At 39.0% G+C, this 13,937-nt stretch overlaps 1 non-coding gene across 1 annotated transcript; it reads left to right on the top strand.

Moving 5' to 3' along the window:
- The first annotated feature begins 5,232 nt into the window (after window positions 1-5,232).
- On the top strand, window positions 5,233-5,340 carry LOC148576790 (small nucleolar RNA R71). The gene has a single exon (XR_015904656.1). It is a non-coding gene; the product is annotated as a small nucleolar RNA R71 (small nucleolar RNA).
- Window positions 5,341-13,937: the final 8,597 nt, after the last annotated feature.

The raw sequence follows: 13,937 nt of genomic DNA on the forward strand, positions 1-13,937 counted from the left end.
TGCTTTTCGTTCCTCTGAACCTCTGCTTTCCTGCTATCTTCATCCAATCAGTCTTACTCCTTTCCATGGCTGGCTTTATGCAAGGGCATCACCGTTGTCAGTGGCTACATCCCCTCCTCTCAGTGAAAAATATGCTCACATGCTCTGTCACAGCACGGCTAATCATCTGTCGGTTCTCGATCATGCTGGAATAGGATTCACCCTCCTTTTGCGTCTGTCACTAACGTCCAGCACTCGCGAGTTTGAAGCTCGTCACAGTCATTCAATCATTGAATCCTACTCGGAATACCACAGACAAGGTTTAGACTTTCCGGATTCTCTTGAATGCCACCATCATTCTAGCGTACGCCACGAAGATTCTAATTAAGAGATCTAAGAGATATTCATTCTAGCTTATTTCATGTAGAACGGAAGTGTTTGTCAGGCACGTGTTCATAGGGGAGAATGGTGATGAGCGTCACACATAATCATCACCTTCATCACGTTCTTGGGTGCGAATGGATATCTTAGAAGCGAAATAAGATGAATTGAATAGAAAACAATAGTACTTTGCATTAATCTTTGAGGAACAGCAGAGCTCCACACCTTAATCTATGGAGTGTAGAAACTCTACCGTATGAAAATACATAAGTGAAGGTCCAGGCATGGCCGTGTAGCCAGCCCCCATGGTCTAAGAACAATGCGTTCAAAGATGATCCTAAGATCCTAAGATGATCAAAAGATGTCTAATACAATAGTAAAAGGTCCTATTTATAATAAACTAGCTACTAGGGTTTACATGAGTAAGTAATTGATGCATAGATCCACTTCCGGGGCCCACTTGGTGTGTGCTTGGGCTGGGCTTGAGTGTTGCACATGTAGAGGTCCTTCTTGGAGTTGAACGCCAGCTTTTGTGCTAGTTTGGGCATTCAACTCTGGTTTTGGCTCCTTTTCTGGCGCTGGATGCCAGATTTGGGTAGAAAGCTGGCGTTGAACGCCGGTTTACGTCATCTATTCTTGGCCAAAGTATAGACTATTATATATTTCTGGAAAGCCCTGGATGTCTACTTTCCAACGCAATTAAAAGAGCGCCATTTCGAGTTCTGTAGCTCCAGAAAATTCATTTTGAGTGCAGGGAGGTCAGAATCCAACAGCATCAGCAGTCCTTCTTCAACCTCTGAATCTGATTTCTGCTCAAGTCCCTCAATTTCAACCAGAAATTACCTGAAATCACAGAAAAACACACAAACTCATAGTAAAGTCCAGAAATGTGAATTTAACATAAAAACTAATGAAAACATCCCTAAAAGTAACTAGATCCTACTAAAAACATACTAAAAACAATGTCAAAAAGCGTATAAATTATCCGCTCATCACAACACCAAACTTAAATTGTTGCTTGTCCCCAAGCAACTGAAAATCAAATAGGATAAAAAGAAGAGAATATACTATAAATTTCAAACTATCAATGAAACATAGCTCCAATCAAATGAGCGGGACTTATAGCTTTTTGCCACTTGAATAGTTTTGGCATCTCACTCTATCTATTGAGGTTCAGAATGATTGGCATCTATAGGAACTCAGAGTTCAGATAGTGTTATTGATTCTCCTAGTTCAGTATGATGATTCTTGAACACAGCTTCTTTATGAGTCTTGGCCGTGGCCCTAAGCACTCTATTTTCCAGTATTACCACCGGATACATAAATGCCACAGACACATAATTGGGTGAACCTTTTCAGATTGTGACTCAGCTTTGCTAAAGTTCCCAATTAGAGGTGTCCAGGGTTCTTAAGCACACTCTTTTTTTGATTTGGACCTTGACTTTAACCGCTCAGTCTCAAGTTTTCACTTGACACCTTCACGCCACAAGCACATGGTTAGGGACAGCTTGATTTAGCCGCTTAGGCCAGGATTTTATTCCTTTAGGCCCTCCTATCCACTGATGCTCAAAGCCTTGGGATCCTTTTTATTTGCCCTTGCCTTTTGGTTTTAAGGGTTATTGGCTTTTTCTGCTTGCTTTTTCTTTTTCTTTTTTTTTTCTATTTTTTTTTCGCCTATTTTTTTTTCTGCAAGCTTTGTTCTTTGCTGCTTTTTTTTGCTTCAAGAATCATTTTTATGATTTTTCAGATTATCAAATAACATGTCTCCTAGTCATCATTCTTTCAAGAGCCAACATATTTAACATTCTTAAACAACAACTTCAAAAGACATATGCACTGTTCAAGCATTCATTCAGAAAACAAGAAGCATTGTCACCACATCAATATAATTAAACTAAGTTCAAGGATAAATTCGAAACTCATGTACTTCTTGTTCTTTTGATTTAAAACATTTTTCATTTAAGAGAGGTGATGGATTCATAGGACATTCATAACTTTAAGACATAGTTACTACTACTAATGATCATGTAATGAAGACACAAACATAGATAAGCACATAATATAGAAAACGAAAAATAGAGAAAGCAAGAACAAGGAATGAATCCACCTTAGTGATGGTGGCGTTTCCTTCTTGAGGAACCAATGATGTCCTTGAGCTCTTCTATGTCTCTTCCTTGTCTTTGTTGCTCCTCTCTCATTGCTTTTTGATCTTCTCTTATTTCATGAAGGATGATGGAGTGCTCTTGATGTTCCACCCTTAGTTGCTTCCAATAATTGTGTGGAAGAAAATGTATCCCCTGAGGTATCTCAGGGATCTCTTGATTTGCAGTCAAATGTTCTACCACTGAGCTATAGACCCTTGATGGAAGCTTTTGTCTTCCCTTTCTTCTTTCTAGAGGTTTCTCTGGCCTTAGGTGCCCTCAATGGTTATGGAAAAAAACAAAAAAGCTATGCTTTTACCACACCAAACTTAGAATGTTGCTCGCCCTCGAGAAAAAGAAGAAGGAATAGAAGAATAAGAAGAAGATATGGAGGAGATGGGTGGGAGTGTGTATTCGGCCATATGGGTGAGATTGGGTGGGAGAGAGATGTTGAATTTTGAAGGTAGTGGGTGTATGGATGTGAGTGGTCAATGGAAAACAGAAGGGATGATCATGAATGGAAAGAGAGATGATGAGGTAGGTGGGGATCCTGTGGGGTCCACAGATCCTGAGATGATCCTGTGGGGTCCACAGATCCTGAGGTGTCAAGGCATTTACATCCCTGCACCAATTTAGGCATGTAAAATGCCCTTGCACACAACTCTGGGCGTTCAGCGCCAGGTTGGTGGCCATTTTGGGCGTTCAACGCCCATTTGTGTGCCATTTCTGGTGTTGAAGGCCAGAACCATGTCTGTTCTGGCGTTCAGCGCCCAGAAGCTGCCCATTTTGGGCGTTCAGCGCTAGAACCATGCTCTGTTCTGGCGCTGAACGCCAGACAGATGCTCTTCCAGGGTGTGATTTTTCTTCTGCTGTTTTTTATTCTGTTTTCAAATTTTATATTTATTTTGTGACTCCACATGATCATGAACCTACAAAGACATATAACTAAGAAAAATATAGTTAGATAAATAAACATTGGGTTGCCTCCCAACAAGCGCTTCTTTAATGTCAATAGCTTGACAGTGGGCTCTCATGGAGCCTCACAGATGTGCAGAGCTTTGTTGAGACTCTCCAACACCAAACTTAGAGTTTGGATATGGGAGTTCAACACCAAACTTAGAGTTTGGTTGTGGCCTCCCAACACCAAACTTAGAGTTTGATTGTGGGGGCTCTGGTTGACTCTGCTTTGAGAGAAGCTTTTTCTGCTTCCTCTCCATGGTTGCAGAGGGAGATCCTTGAGTTTTAAACACAAGGGAGTCCTCATTCCATTGAAGGACTATTTCACCTCTGTCAACATCAATCACAGCTCTTGCTGTGGCCAGGAAAGGTCTTCCTAGGATGATGGATTCCTCTTCCTTTCCAGTATCCAGGACTATGAAATCAGCAGGGATGTAAAGGCCTTCAACCTTTACTAATACGTCCTCTACTTGTCCATATGCCTGTTTTCTTGAATTGTCTGCTATCTCTAATGAGATTTTAGCAGCTTGCACCCCATAGATTCCTAGTTTCTCTATTACAGAGAGGGGCATGAGGTTTATTCCTGAACCAAGGTCACACAGAGCCTTAAAGATCATGGTGCCTATGGTACAGGGTATTATGAACTTTCCAGGATCCTGTCTCAGTGTCTCTTCTGAGGCAATGTCAGTTGATCCAGATCACTTAGTTCATTGATGAACAAGGGAAGTTCAACTTCCCAAGTATCAATGCCAAATAATTTGGCATTCAGCTTCATGATTGCACTAAGAAACTTGGCAGTTTGCTCTTCAGTAACATCCTCATTCTCTTCAGAAGAGGAATACTCATCAAAGCTCATGAAGGGCATAAGGAGGTTCAATGGAATCTCTATGGTCTCTAGATGAGCCTCAGAGTCCTTTGGTTCCTCAGAGGGAAGCTCCTTATTGATCACTGGACGTCCCAGGAGGTCTTCCTCCTTGGGATTCACGTCCTCCCCTCTCCTCACAGGTTCGGCTATGGTGCTTATGTCAATGGCCTTGCACTCTCCTTTTGGATTTTCTTCTGTATTGCTTGGGAGAGTACTAGGAGGGATTTCAGTGATCCTTTTACTCAGCTGGCCCACTTGTGCTTCCAGATTTCTAATGGAAGATCTTGTTTCAATCATGAAACTTACAGTGGCCTTAGACAGATCAGAGACTAAGTTTGCCAAATTGGAAGTATTTTGTTCAGAGTTCTCTGTCTGTTGCTGAGTGGATGATGGAAAAGGCTTGCTATTGCTAAACCTGTTTCTTCCACCATTATTAAAGCCTTGCTGAGGCTTTTGATCCTTCCATGAGAAATTTGGATGATTTCTCCATGATGAGTTATAGGTGTTTCCATAAGGTTCACCCATGTAATTTACCTCTGCTATTGCAGGGTTCTCAGGATCATAAGCTTCTTCTTCATAAGAAGCCTCTTGAGTACTGTTGGATACAGCTTGCATTCCATGCAGACTCTGAGAGATCATGTTGACTTGCTGAGTCAATATTTTATTCTGAGCCAATATGGCATTCAGAGTATCAACTTCAAGAACTCCCTTCTTCATAGGCGTCCCATTACTCACAGGATTCCTTTCAGAAGTGTACATGAACTGGTTATTAGCAACCATGTCAATGAGTTCTTGAGCTTCTGCAGGCGTTTTCTTTAGGTGAATGGATCCACCTGCAGAAGTGTCCAGTGACATCTTTGATAGCTCAGATAAACCATCATAGAATATATCCAGGATGGTCCATTCTGAAAGCATGTCAGAAGGACACTTTTTGGTCAACTGTTTGTATCTTTCCCAAGCTTCATAGAAGGATTCACCTTCTTTCTGTATGAAGGTTTGAACATCAGCTCTAAGCTTGCTCAGCTTTTGAGGAGGAAAGTACTTGGCTAAGAAAGCCGTGACCAGCTTGTCCCAAGAGTTCAGGCTGTCTTTGGGTTGAGAATCCAACCATAATCTAGCTCTGTCTCTTACAGCAAAAGGGAAAAGCATGAGCCTGTAGACTTCAGGATCTACTTCATTAGTCTTAACAGTATCACATATCTGCAAGAATTCAGTTAAGAATTGAAAAGGATCTTCAGATGGAAGTCCATGAAACTTGCAGTTCTGCTGCATCAGAGAAACTAATTGAGGTTTCAGCTCAAAGTTGTTTGCTCCAATGGCAGGAATGGAGATGCTTCTTCCATGTAAATTGGAATTAGGTGCAGTAAAGTCACCAAGCATCTTCCTTACATTATTATTATTTTCGGTTGCCATCTCCTCTTCCTGTTCGAAAATTTCTGAAAGGTTATCTCTGGATTGTTGTAATTTAGCTTCTCTTAATTTTCTCTTCAGAGTCCTTTCAGGTTCTGGATCTGCTTCAACAAGAATATTCTTGTCCTTGCTCCTGCTCATATGACAAAGAAGATGGCACAGAAAAAAAATAATAATAATATGGATCCTTTATACCACAGTATAGAGGTCCATGTGTGAGTAGAAGAAGAGGGGGAGACAAAGAATGTAATATAATGGAAGAAACACAACTGTGAGGAGGGTTGAGATGTGAGATGAGATGTTAGTAGATGAATAAATAAATAGAATAATATGGGAGAGGGAGAATTTTCGAAAATAATTTTTGAAAAAGGGTTAGTGATTTTCGAAAATGGTTTTTGAAAAATGTTATTATTTTTCGAAAATTTTCAAAATCAAAAATAAAAATAATTAGTTAATTAAAAAGAAATTTTTGAAAAAGAGGGAAGATATTTTCGAAAATTAGAGAGAGAGAGAGAGTTAGTTAGGTAGTTTTGAAAAAGTTAAGAAACAAACAAAAAGTTAGTTAGTTAGTTGAAACAAATTTTGAAAAGATAAGAAGTTAGGAGGTTAGAAAAGATATTTTGAAACCAACTTTTTGAAAAAGGTAAGATAAGAAGATATTTTAGAAATTAGTTTTGAAAAAGATTTGATTTTTAAAATCTTAATTAATGACTTGATTCATAAGAAATCACAAGATATGATTCTAGAACTTAAAGTTTGAATCTTTCTTAACAAGCAAGTAACAAACTTCAAATTTTTGAATCAAAACATTAATTGATTATGTTATTTTAAAAAATTTGATATAAAAATAAGAAAAATATTTTTGGAATTTTCGAAAATAACTAAGAATTTTTGAAAAAGATTTGATTTTTGAAAAAAGATTTTGAAAAAGATAAGATTTTCAAATTGAAAATTTGATTTGACTCATGAGAAACAACTTGATTTTAAAATTTTTGAAAAAGTCAACTCAAATTTTCGAATTTGATGAGAGAAAAAGGGAAAGATATTTTTTGTTTTTTTTTTGAATTTTTATGATGAGAGAGGAAAATAGGAAAAATGATGCAATGCATGAAAGTTATGGATCAAAACAATGAATGCATGAAAGAATGCTATGAATGTCAAGATGAACACCAAGAACACTTTGAATGTTAAGATGAACATCATAGACACAATTTTGAAAAATTTTTAATGCAAAGAAAACATGCAAGACACCAAACTTAGAATTCTTTAATGCTTACGCACTAAGAATTCAAGAATGCATATGAAAAACACCATACAACACAAAATAAAAAATCATCAAGATCAAACAAGAAGACTTACCAAGAACAACTTGAAGATCATGAAGAACACTATGAATGCATGAAATTTTCGAAAAATGCAAGATGCACATGCAAATGACACCAAACTTATGACATGACTCATGACTCAAACAATCCCTGGCAATGTGAGCAACTTGGTACGCGTAATCGTGATTACACTTTAATTATGTAAAATTCATGGCTCTTTCTTTCCCTGGCAGTGGCGCCAAGAACATGGTGCCAATACCATGGTTCACAACTTCGATACAACTAACCAGCAAGTGCACTGGGTCGTCCAAGTAATACCTTACGTGAGTAAGGGTCGAATCCCACAGAGATTGTTGGTATGAAGCAAGCTATGGTTACCTTGCAAATCTCAATCAGGCAGATATAAATTGATAATGATGTTTTCGAATAATAAATAATAGAATAGGGATAGATGTACTTATGTAAATCATTGGTAGGAATTTCAGATAAGCGAATGGAGATGCTTTTCGTTCCTCTGAACCTCTGCTTTCCTGCTATCTTCATCCAATCAGTCTTACTCCTTTCCATGGATGGCTTTATGCAAGGGCATCACCGTTGTCAGTGGCTACATCCCCTCCTCTCAGTGAAAAATATGCTCACATGCTCTGTCACAGCACGGCTAATCATCTGTCGGTTCTCGATCATGCTGGAATAGGATTCACCCTCCTTTTGCGTCTGTCACTAACGCCCAGCACTCGCGAGTTTGAAGCTCGTCACAGTTATTCAATCATTGAATCCTACTCGGAATACCACAGACAAGGTTTAGACTTTCCAGATTCTCTTGAATGCCGCCATCATTCTAGCGTACTCCACGAAGTTTCTGATTAAGAGATCTAAGAGATATTCATTCTAGCTTATTTCATGTAGAACGGAAGTGTTTGTCAGGCACGTGTTCATAGGGGAGAATGGTGATGAGCGTCACACATAATCATCACCTTCATCATGTTCTTGGGTGCGAATGGATATCTTAGAAGCGAAATAGGATGAATTGAATAGAAAACAGTAGTACTTTGCATTAATCTTTGAGGAACAGCAGAGCTCCACACCTTAATCTATGGAGTGTAGAAACTCTACCGTATGAAAATACATAAGTGAAGGTCCAGGCATGGCCGTGTGGCCAGCCCCCATGGTCTAAGAACAATGCGTTCAAAGATGATCCTAAGATCCTAAGATGATCAAAAGATGTCTAATACAATAGTAAAAGGTCCTATTTATAATAAACTAGCTACTAGGGTTTACATGAGTAAGTAATTGATGCATAGATCCACTTCCGGGGCCCACTTGGTGTGTGCTTGGGCTGGGCGTGAGTGTTGCACGTGTAGAGGTCCTTCTTGGAGTTGAACGCCAGCTTTTGTGCCAGTTTGGGCGTTCAACTCTGGTTTTGGCTCTTTTTCTGGCGCTGGACGCCAGATTTGGGTAGAAAGCTGGCGTTGAATGCCAGTTTACGTCATCTATTCTTGGCTAAAGTATGGACTATTATATATTGATGGAAAGCACTGGATGTCTACTTTCCAACGCAATTGAAAGCGTGCCATTTCGAGTTCTGTAGCTCCAGAAAATCCATTTTGAGTGCAGGGAGGTCAGAATCCAACAGCATCAGCAGTCCTTCTTCAACCTCTGAATCTGATTTCTGCTCAAGTCCCTCAATTTCAGCCAGAAATTACCTGAAATCATAGAAAAACACACAAACTCATAGTAAAGTTCAGAAATGTGAATTTAACATAAAAACTAATGAAAACATCCCTAAAAGTAACTAGATCCTACTAAAAACATACTAAAAACAATGTCAAAAAGCGTATAAATTATCCGCTCATCAGCTACCTTGACCAAGGTAGTAAGCACTTTAGCCTCCCAATGCTTGAGCACTCAAAGCACTCCCATGGTCACATGTGGAGAATTAGTTGAAGAGCATAGCATAAAGGAGAGATTGGAAACTCCGGTGGGTGATGAGGGATGCCACTTTGTGTTAGAACAATTGGAGGAGCCTATGATCATTGAAGAAAAGGAAGAAGTGGTTGAAGACTTGGGAGATGCGGAACCTCCTTGGGAACCTAGAGTTGAAGAGAACCTCTCCAAGGCAATTGAATTGGATGTTGAGGAGGAGAGTGCACAACCTCCAAAACACTTTTTGAATGAAGACTTGGAAGGAATGAAGCAAGGATTGAGTTCCCTTGGTGATGAAGATCATGCATCCAATCCTCTTGGTGGTGAATCCTTTGAACTTGAAGAACCTTCTCCCAATGAGATAGAAAGAAATGTGGAGGTGGATTTCTCTCAACCTCTCGTTTATGATTTGAGTGATGGAGAAGAGTTAGATGAAATTGATGAACAAAGGATTGAAATTGAGGAAGTTTATGAAGAGGTGGAGATTGCCAAGGAAGACCACAAGGGGGTAGAGTTTGTGAGGATATTGGAGATACCTCTCCCAAGCCATCACCATCCATTCTTTCATTCAAATGGGTAAATTCCTTATACTTAAGCTTTATTATCCCCCTTGAATATGGCTTGATTAAGATGGATGGTCAACTTAGAAATATATATGGTTTTAAGAACAAGAGGGAGATGGTTAGTGGTTGGCATTGAAAGGTTTGGTGTAGAACTAGATTTCTTGGGTCTAGGAGAATGTTTGGTCACTTCATTGAGAATTCATCATGCCTACCACCCACATGGATCAATGAGAGTCAACTTCAAGATGGGTGTGGAAACAAGATATGGGATCCGGGAATAAATGAGGATCAACTTTGGGAGCTCATAGCTTGTGCGGAACTCCATCAAGGCTTGAAGATATTAAATTTGAAGAATGGAGTTTATTGGAGATTCAAGCATTGGTGGATGTTCAAAGATAGCTTCAAGCACAAGCCACCTTGATGAGGAGCTCCCCATAAGTCCAACTTAAGGACAATAAACAAAAGTGCTAGGTGGGAGACACCCCACCATGGTAAAATCTTTTCATTTTTTTCTTTTGTAAATGTTGATAAAACTTAATTTGATTTCATGTTTAGTTTAGTTACTTGAGTATATTTGGTAGTATAATATGTTAAATAAGGTTTTAGGGTATTTTGGTAGCTGTTCGGAGGTTTGGAAGGCTTGGTTTGGTGCAAGAACTTGGAAAAATTTTGAAAAAAGAGCACAACCCACGCATGCGCGCACTTGGTGCGTACGCGTGACCCAAGCATTTTCGACCATCCATGCGCACGCGTACATGGCGCGTAAGCGTGGATGCAAAAATTCTACCCCCAGCCAAAAACCCGAGAGTTAGGCCTGCACTGTGTGAACATTGGGCCTAAGGCACAAACCAACCCGTGCGTACGCGCACATGGCGCGTACTCGTCCTTGATTCTAATTGCGCAATGCACGCATACGCACGCTGTACGCGCACACGTCGATAGTGCCACCTGCCCTCCTTGTACATTTTTCACAGAGTTGGGCCAACTTTGGGCTGACACTGTGCCCTGCGCCTAACCTCACCCACGCGTGCGCGCACCTGGCGCGTACGCGCCCCTCGGCCAAACTGTGCATCGGCACGTAAGCGTGCATGACGCGTCCGCATCGGTTAAAAAAAAGAGTTTTTTTTCTCATCTTCCATTTTCTTTTGTCCTACGCATTCGCATACTTTTATTCTTTGCATTTTCATTTTGTTTTTATAGCCTGTTTTTACTTTATTTTTTTCGAGTTTCTTACTTTAATAATGGTGTTGAATTCTCTTACTCAATTGTTGAGAATTTCTTGCATTATTTTGGTGCCCCTTGACTTGTTTGATATTTTTGGGTGATGAAACTTTTAAATCAATGCTTCCTCTTTTATGACCCTCGTATCCCTTGTGAATTGATATGAACTCATGTTGTTTTTCATGACCCACTCTTCCTTGTTCGAACTTGATGCTTTTGAGTGCTCTTTATGCTTTGACTTTACTCCTGCATCAAGTATTAATTGATATTCCCTTTGCCTATATTGCTCTCTCACTTACATGCGTAGCTAACATGTAGTAGAAACCATACGTTTATTTGGCATTAGCCCCCGCCTATGTTCTATTTCCTTTGATATCTTTGCTATAGGCTTGATTTTCTTTCTTTTTCTTTCCTTTTAGGTTGGCCACCAAGAGGAAAAGTATAAGCTTTAAATGGGGCAACAAACAAGTCATCCGCGCAATCTTTTGAAGAAAGCTCATCAATTGTTTCAACCCGTCCACCTTGCTCTTCTTTGCATGCACCGAGGACGGTGCAATCTTCAAGTGTGGGGAGTTCGTCCGACTGATCTCAATGGGTAACAATTTCCTTTCAACACCAATTCTTAGTTTTCTTTGTTATGTTAGTTATTGCATTGCATGATAGGTTGCATGTTAGTTAGAATTTGTACATATTTTTACCACTTTCTTTTTATGCTAGGATTACTTGGTTAGGGTGATGATTTCTTTTCCAAGAAAATTGTTTTAGGGCACCCTACCAATTTGAAAATTTTTTTGTTGAACTTGCTTGAAAGAATTTATTTTGAAACATGGTTTTTGAGCTAAGAACACAAGCTTGTGAGTTTTGAGCCTAATGGTGTGGTTACATCTTATAACCACTTATTTTCCTTCTTGTGTGCATTATTCTCTTTCTATGATTGTAATCTTTGATTTGTTTGATTCTCTATGTCCATTATTCCTTGTATTCATGCACTTCTTATATGATTGAGACCATCATTTCGATTAGCTCACTTACCCAAATAGCTTTACCTTTTACCTACCGTTGTTAGCCGACTTTGAGCCTACGATTAACCCACTTTGTTCTTTAATTTAGCACATTACAAGCCTTAAAGCGAAAAATAATAAATGTCCTTAATTTGGATCTTTGATTAGCTTAGGCTAGCGTGAGTGTGTATCATTCAAGTGTGGGAAAACTTGGGACATTGGTTGGGATAAAAGGGTGTATTGTATTGTTGTTGGTAATATTGGAAATTGGGTACATGCTCATGTGTTAATTAAATGTAAAACCATATGAATTGATACTTTTGTATATACTTTATTGCCAAAAAAAATGAGAAAATAAAAAGAAAAAAATATATGTAGATATCAAAAGAAAAAAGAAAAAAAATAGAAAGAGAAGAAAAAGAAAAAGAAAAGAAAAGTAATAAAAAGGGGACAAAATGCTCCAAGTGAAGCTCAATAATAATCAATGCATATGTGTTGTGATCAAGGAAAAAAATGCATGAGTATGTGAAAAAGTGAAGAATGGGTAGTTAGGTTTGTTTAGAATTGTATAGATTGCTATATAGGTTAGGTGAGAAGTTTAAGGTAATCAAAGATTCAAATTTCAAGTCCACTTGACCAAATATGCATCCTACCTTGACCCTAACCCCATTACAACCTATGAAAAGTCCTCATGATAGTTGTATGCATTCATAAAATAAATGTTGATTGTTAGATGAAAAATAAATCTTGGAAAGCATGATTAGGAGAGAATTGAGAGAATCGACCCTATACACTTGAGCGACTAGAGTGCAAACACTTCCGGTGAGGGTTCGATGCTCAATTCCTTGATTCCCAACTTTCATGAGTGTTCTTCTTGCAAGTCTACTTGAACTTCATTTTTATACTTGAATTGGTAGGATTCATGAATCGTCATATGACCTTAGCCCTACCCGTTCATACATGCTCTTGGAGGATTGATTTATTTTTAACCAAGTAGGTAGAATCATTTTGCATTTAGTTGCATTCATATAGAAAGATGCATTTAGGTTATTTGCATTGAATAAATATCCATACCCCTTCTCTTATCCTTCTTGGTTTAGCATGAGGACATGCTATGGTTTAAGTGTGGGGAGGTTGGTAAACCCCATTTTCAGGGTTTATCTTGTGTTGAATTTAGAGGATTTTGTCAACTTTTCCCCCATTTACCCAATGAAATAGCATGGTTTTGTAAATTCTCCTTTAATTATGCTTAAGAGTGAAAACATGCTTTTTGGGTCTTAAAATAGCTAAATTTAATTCACATTGATTCAATTAGATGCCTTGATATGTTTGTTAAGTGATTTCAGATTTAGGAGGCAAAGATTGGATTGAGGAAATGAAGAAAAAGCATGTAGAAATGGAGAACTCATAAAGAAATGAAGGAATCGCAAAGCTGTCAAGCTCGACCTCTTCGCACTTAATCGATCATGACTTGAGCTACAGAGGTCCAAATGATGCGGTTCTAGTTGCGTTGGAAAGCTAACATCCGGAGCTTTAAAATGATATAAAATTTTCCATAGGTGCATGGTGCACGAAATTGTGATCTCTGGTAATGGCTCCAAAGGCTTGGTGCTCTAATCTCAATTCATAATTTGTCACAACTTCGATACAACTAACCAGCAAGTGCACTGGGTCGTCCAAGTAATAAACCTTACGTGAGTAAGGGTCGATCCCACGGAGATTGTTGGTATGAAGCAAGCTATGGTCACCTTGTAAATCTCAGTCAGGCGGATATAAAATAATTATGGAGTTTTCGAAAAGGGATAATATAATAGGGATAGAAATACTTATGTAAATCATTGGTGAGAATTTCAGATAAGCGCATAGAGATGCTTTCGTTCCTCTGAACCTCTGCTTTCCTGCTGTCTTCATCCAATCAGTCTTACTCCTTTCTATGGCTGGCTTTTTGTAAGGATGTCACCGGTGCCAATGGCTACTTTCAATCCTCTCGGGAAAATGGTCCAAATGCTCTGTCACAGCACGACTAATCGTCTGGAGGCATCACCCTTGTCGATGGTTGCATCCTATTCCTCTCTGTGAAAATGGTTCGATGCGCTGTCACTGCATGGCTAATCATCTTCGAGGTTCTCTATCATACTAGAATAGAATTTACTATCCTTTTGCGTCTGTCA

The sequence above is a fragment of the Arachis ipaensis genome, chromosome B1 (assembly GCF_059453495.1).
Source record: "Arachis ipaensis isolate K30076 ecotype BB chromosome B1, ASM5945349v1, whole genome shotgun sequence".
NCBI classification, from domain to species: Eukaryota; Viridiplantae; Streptophyta; class Magnoliopsida; order Fabales; family Fabaceae; genus Arachis; species Arachis ipaensis.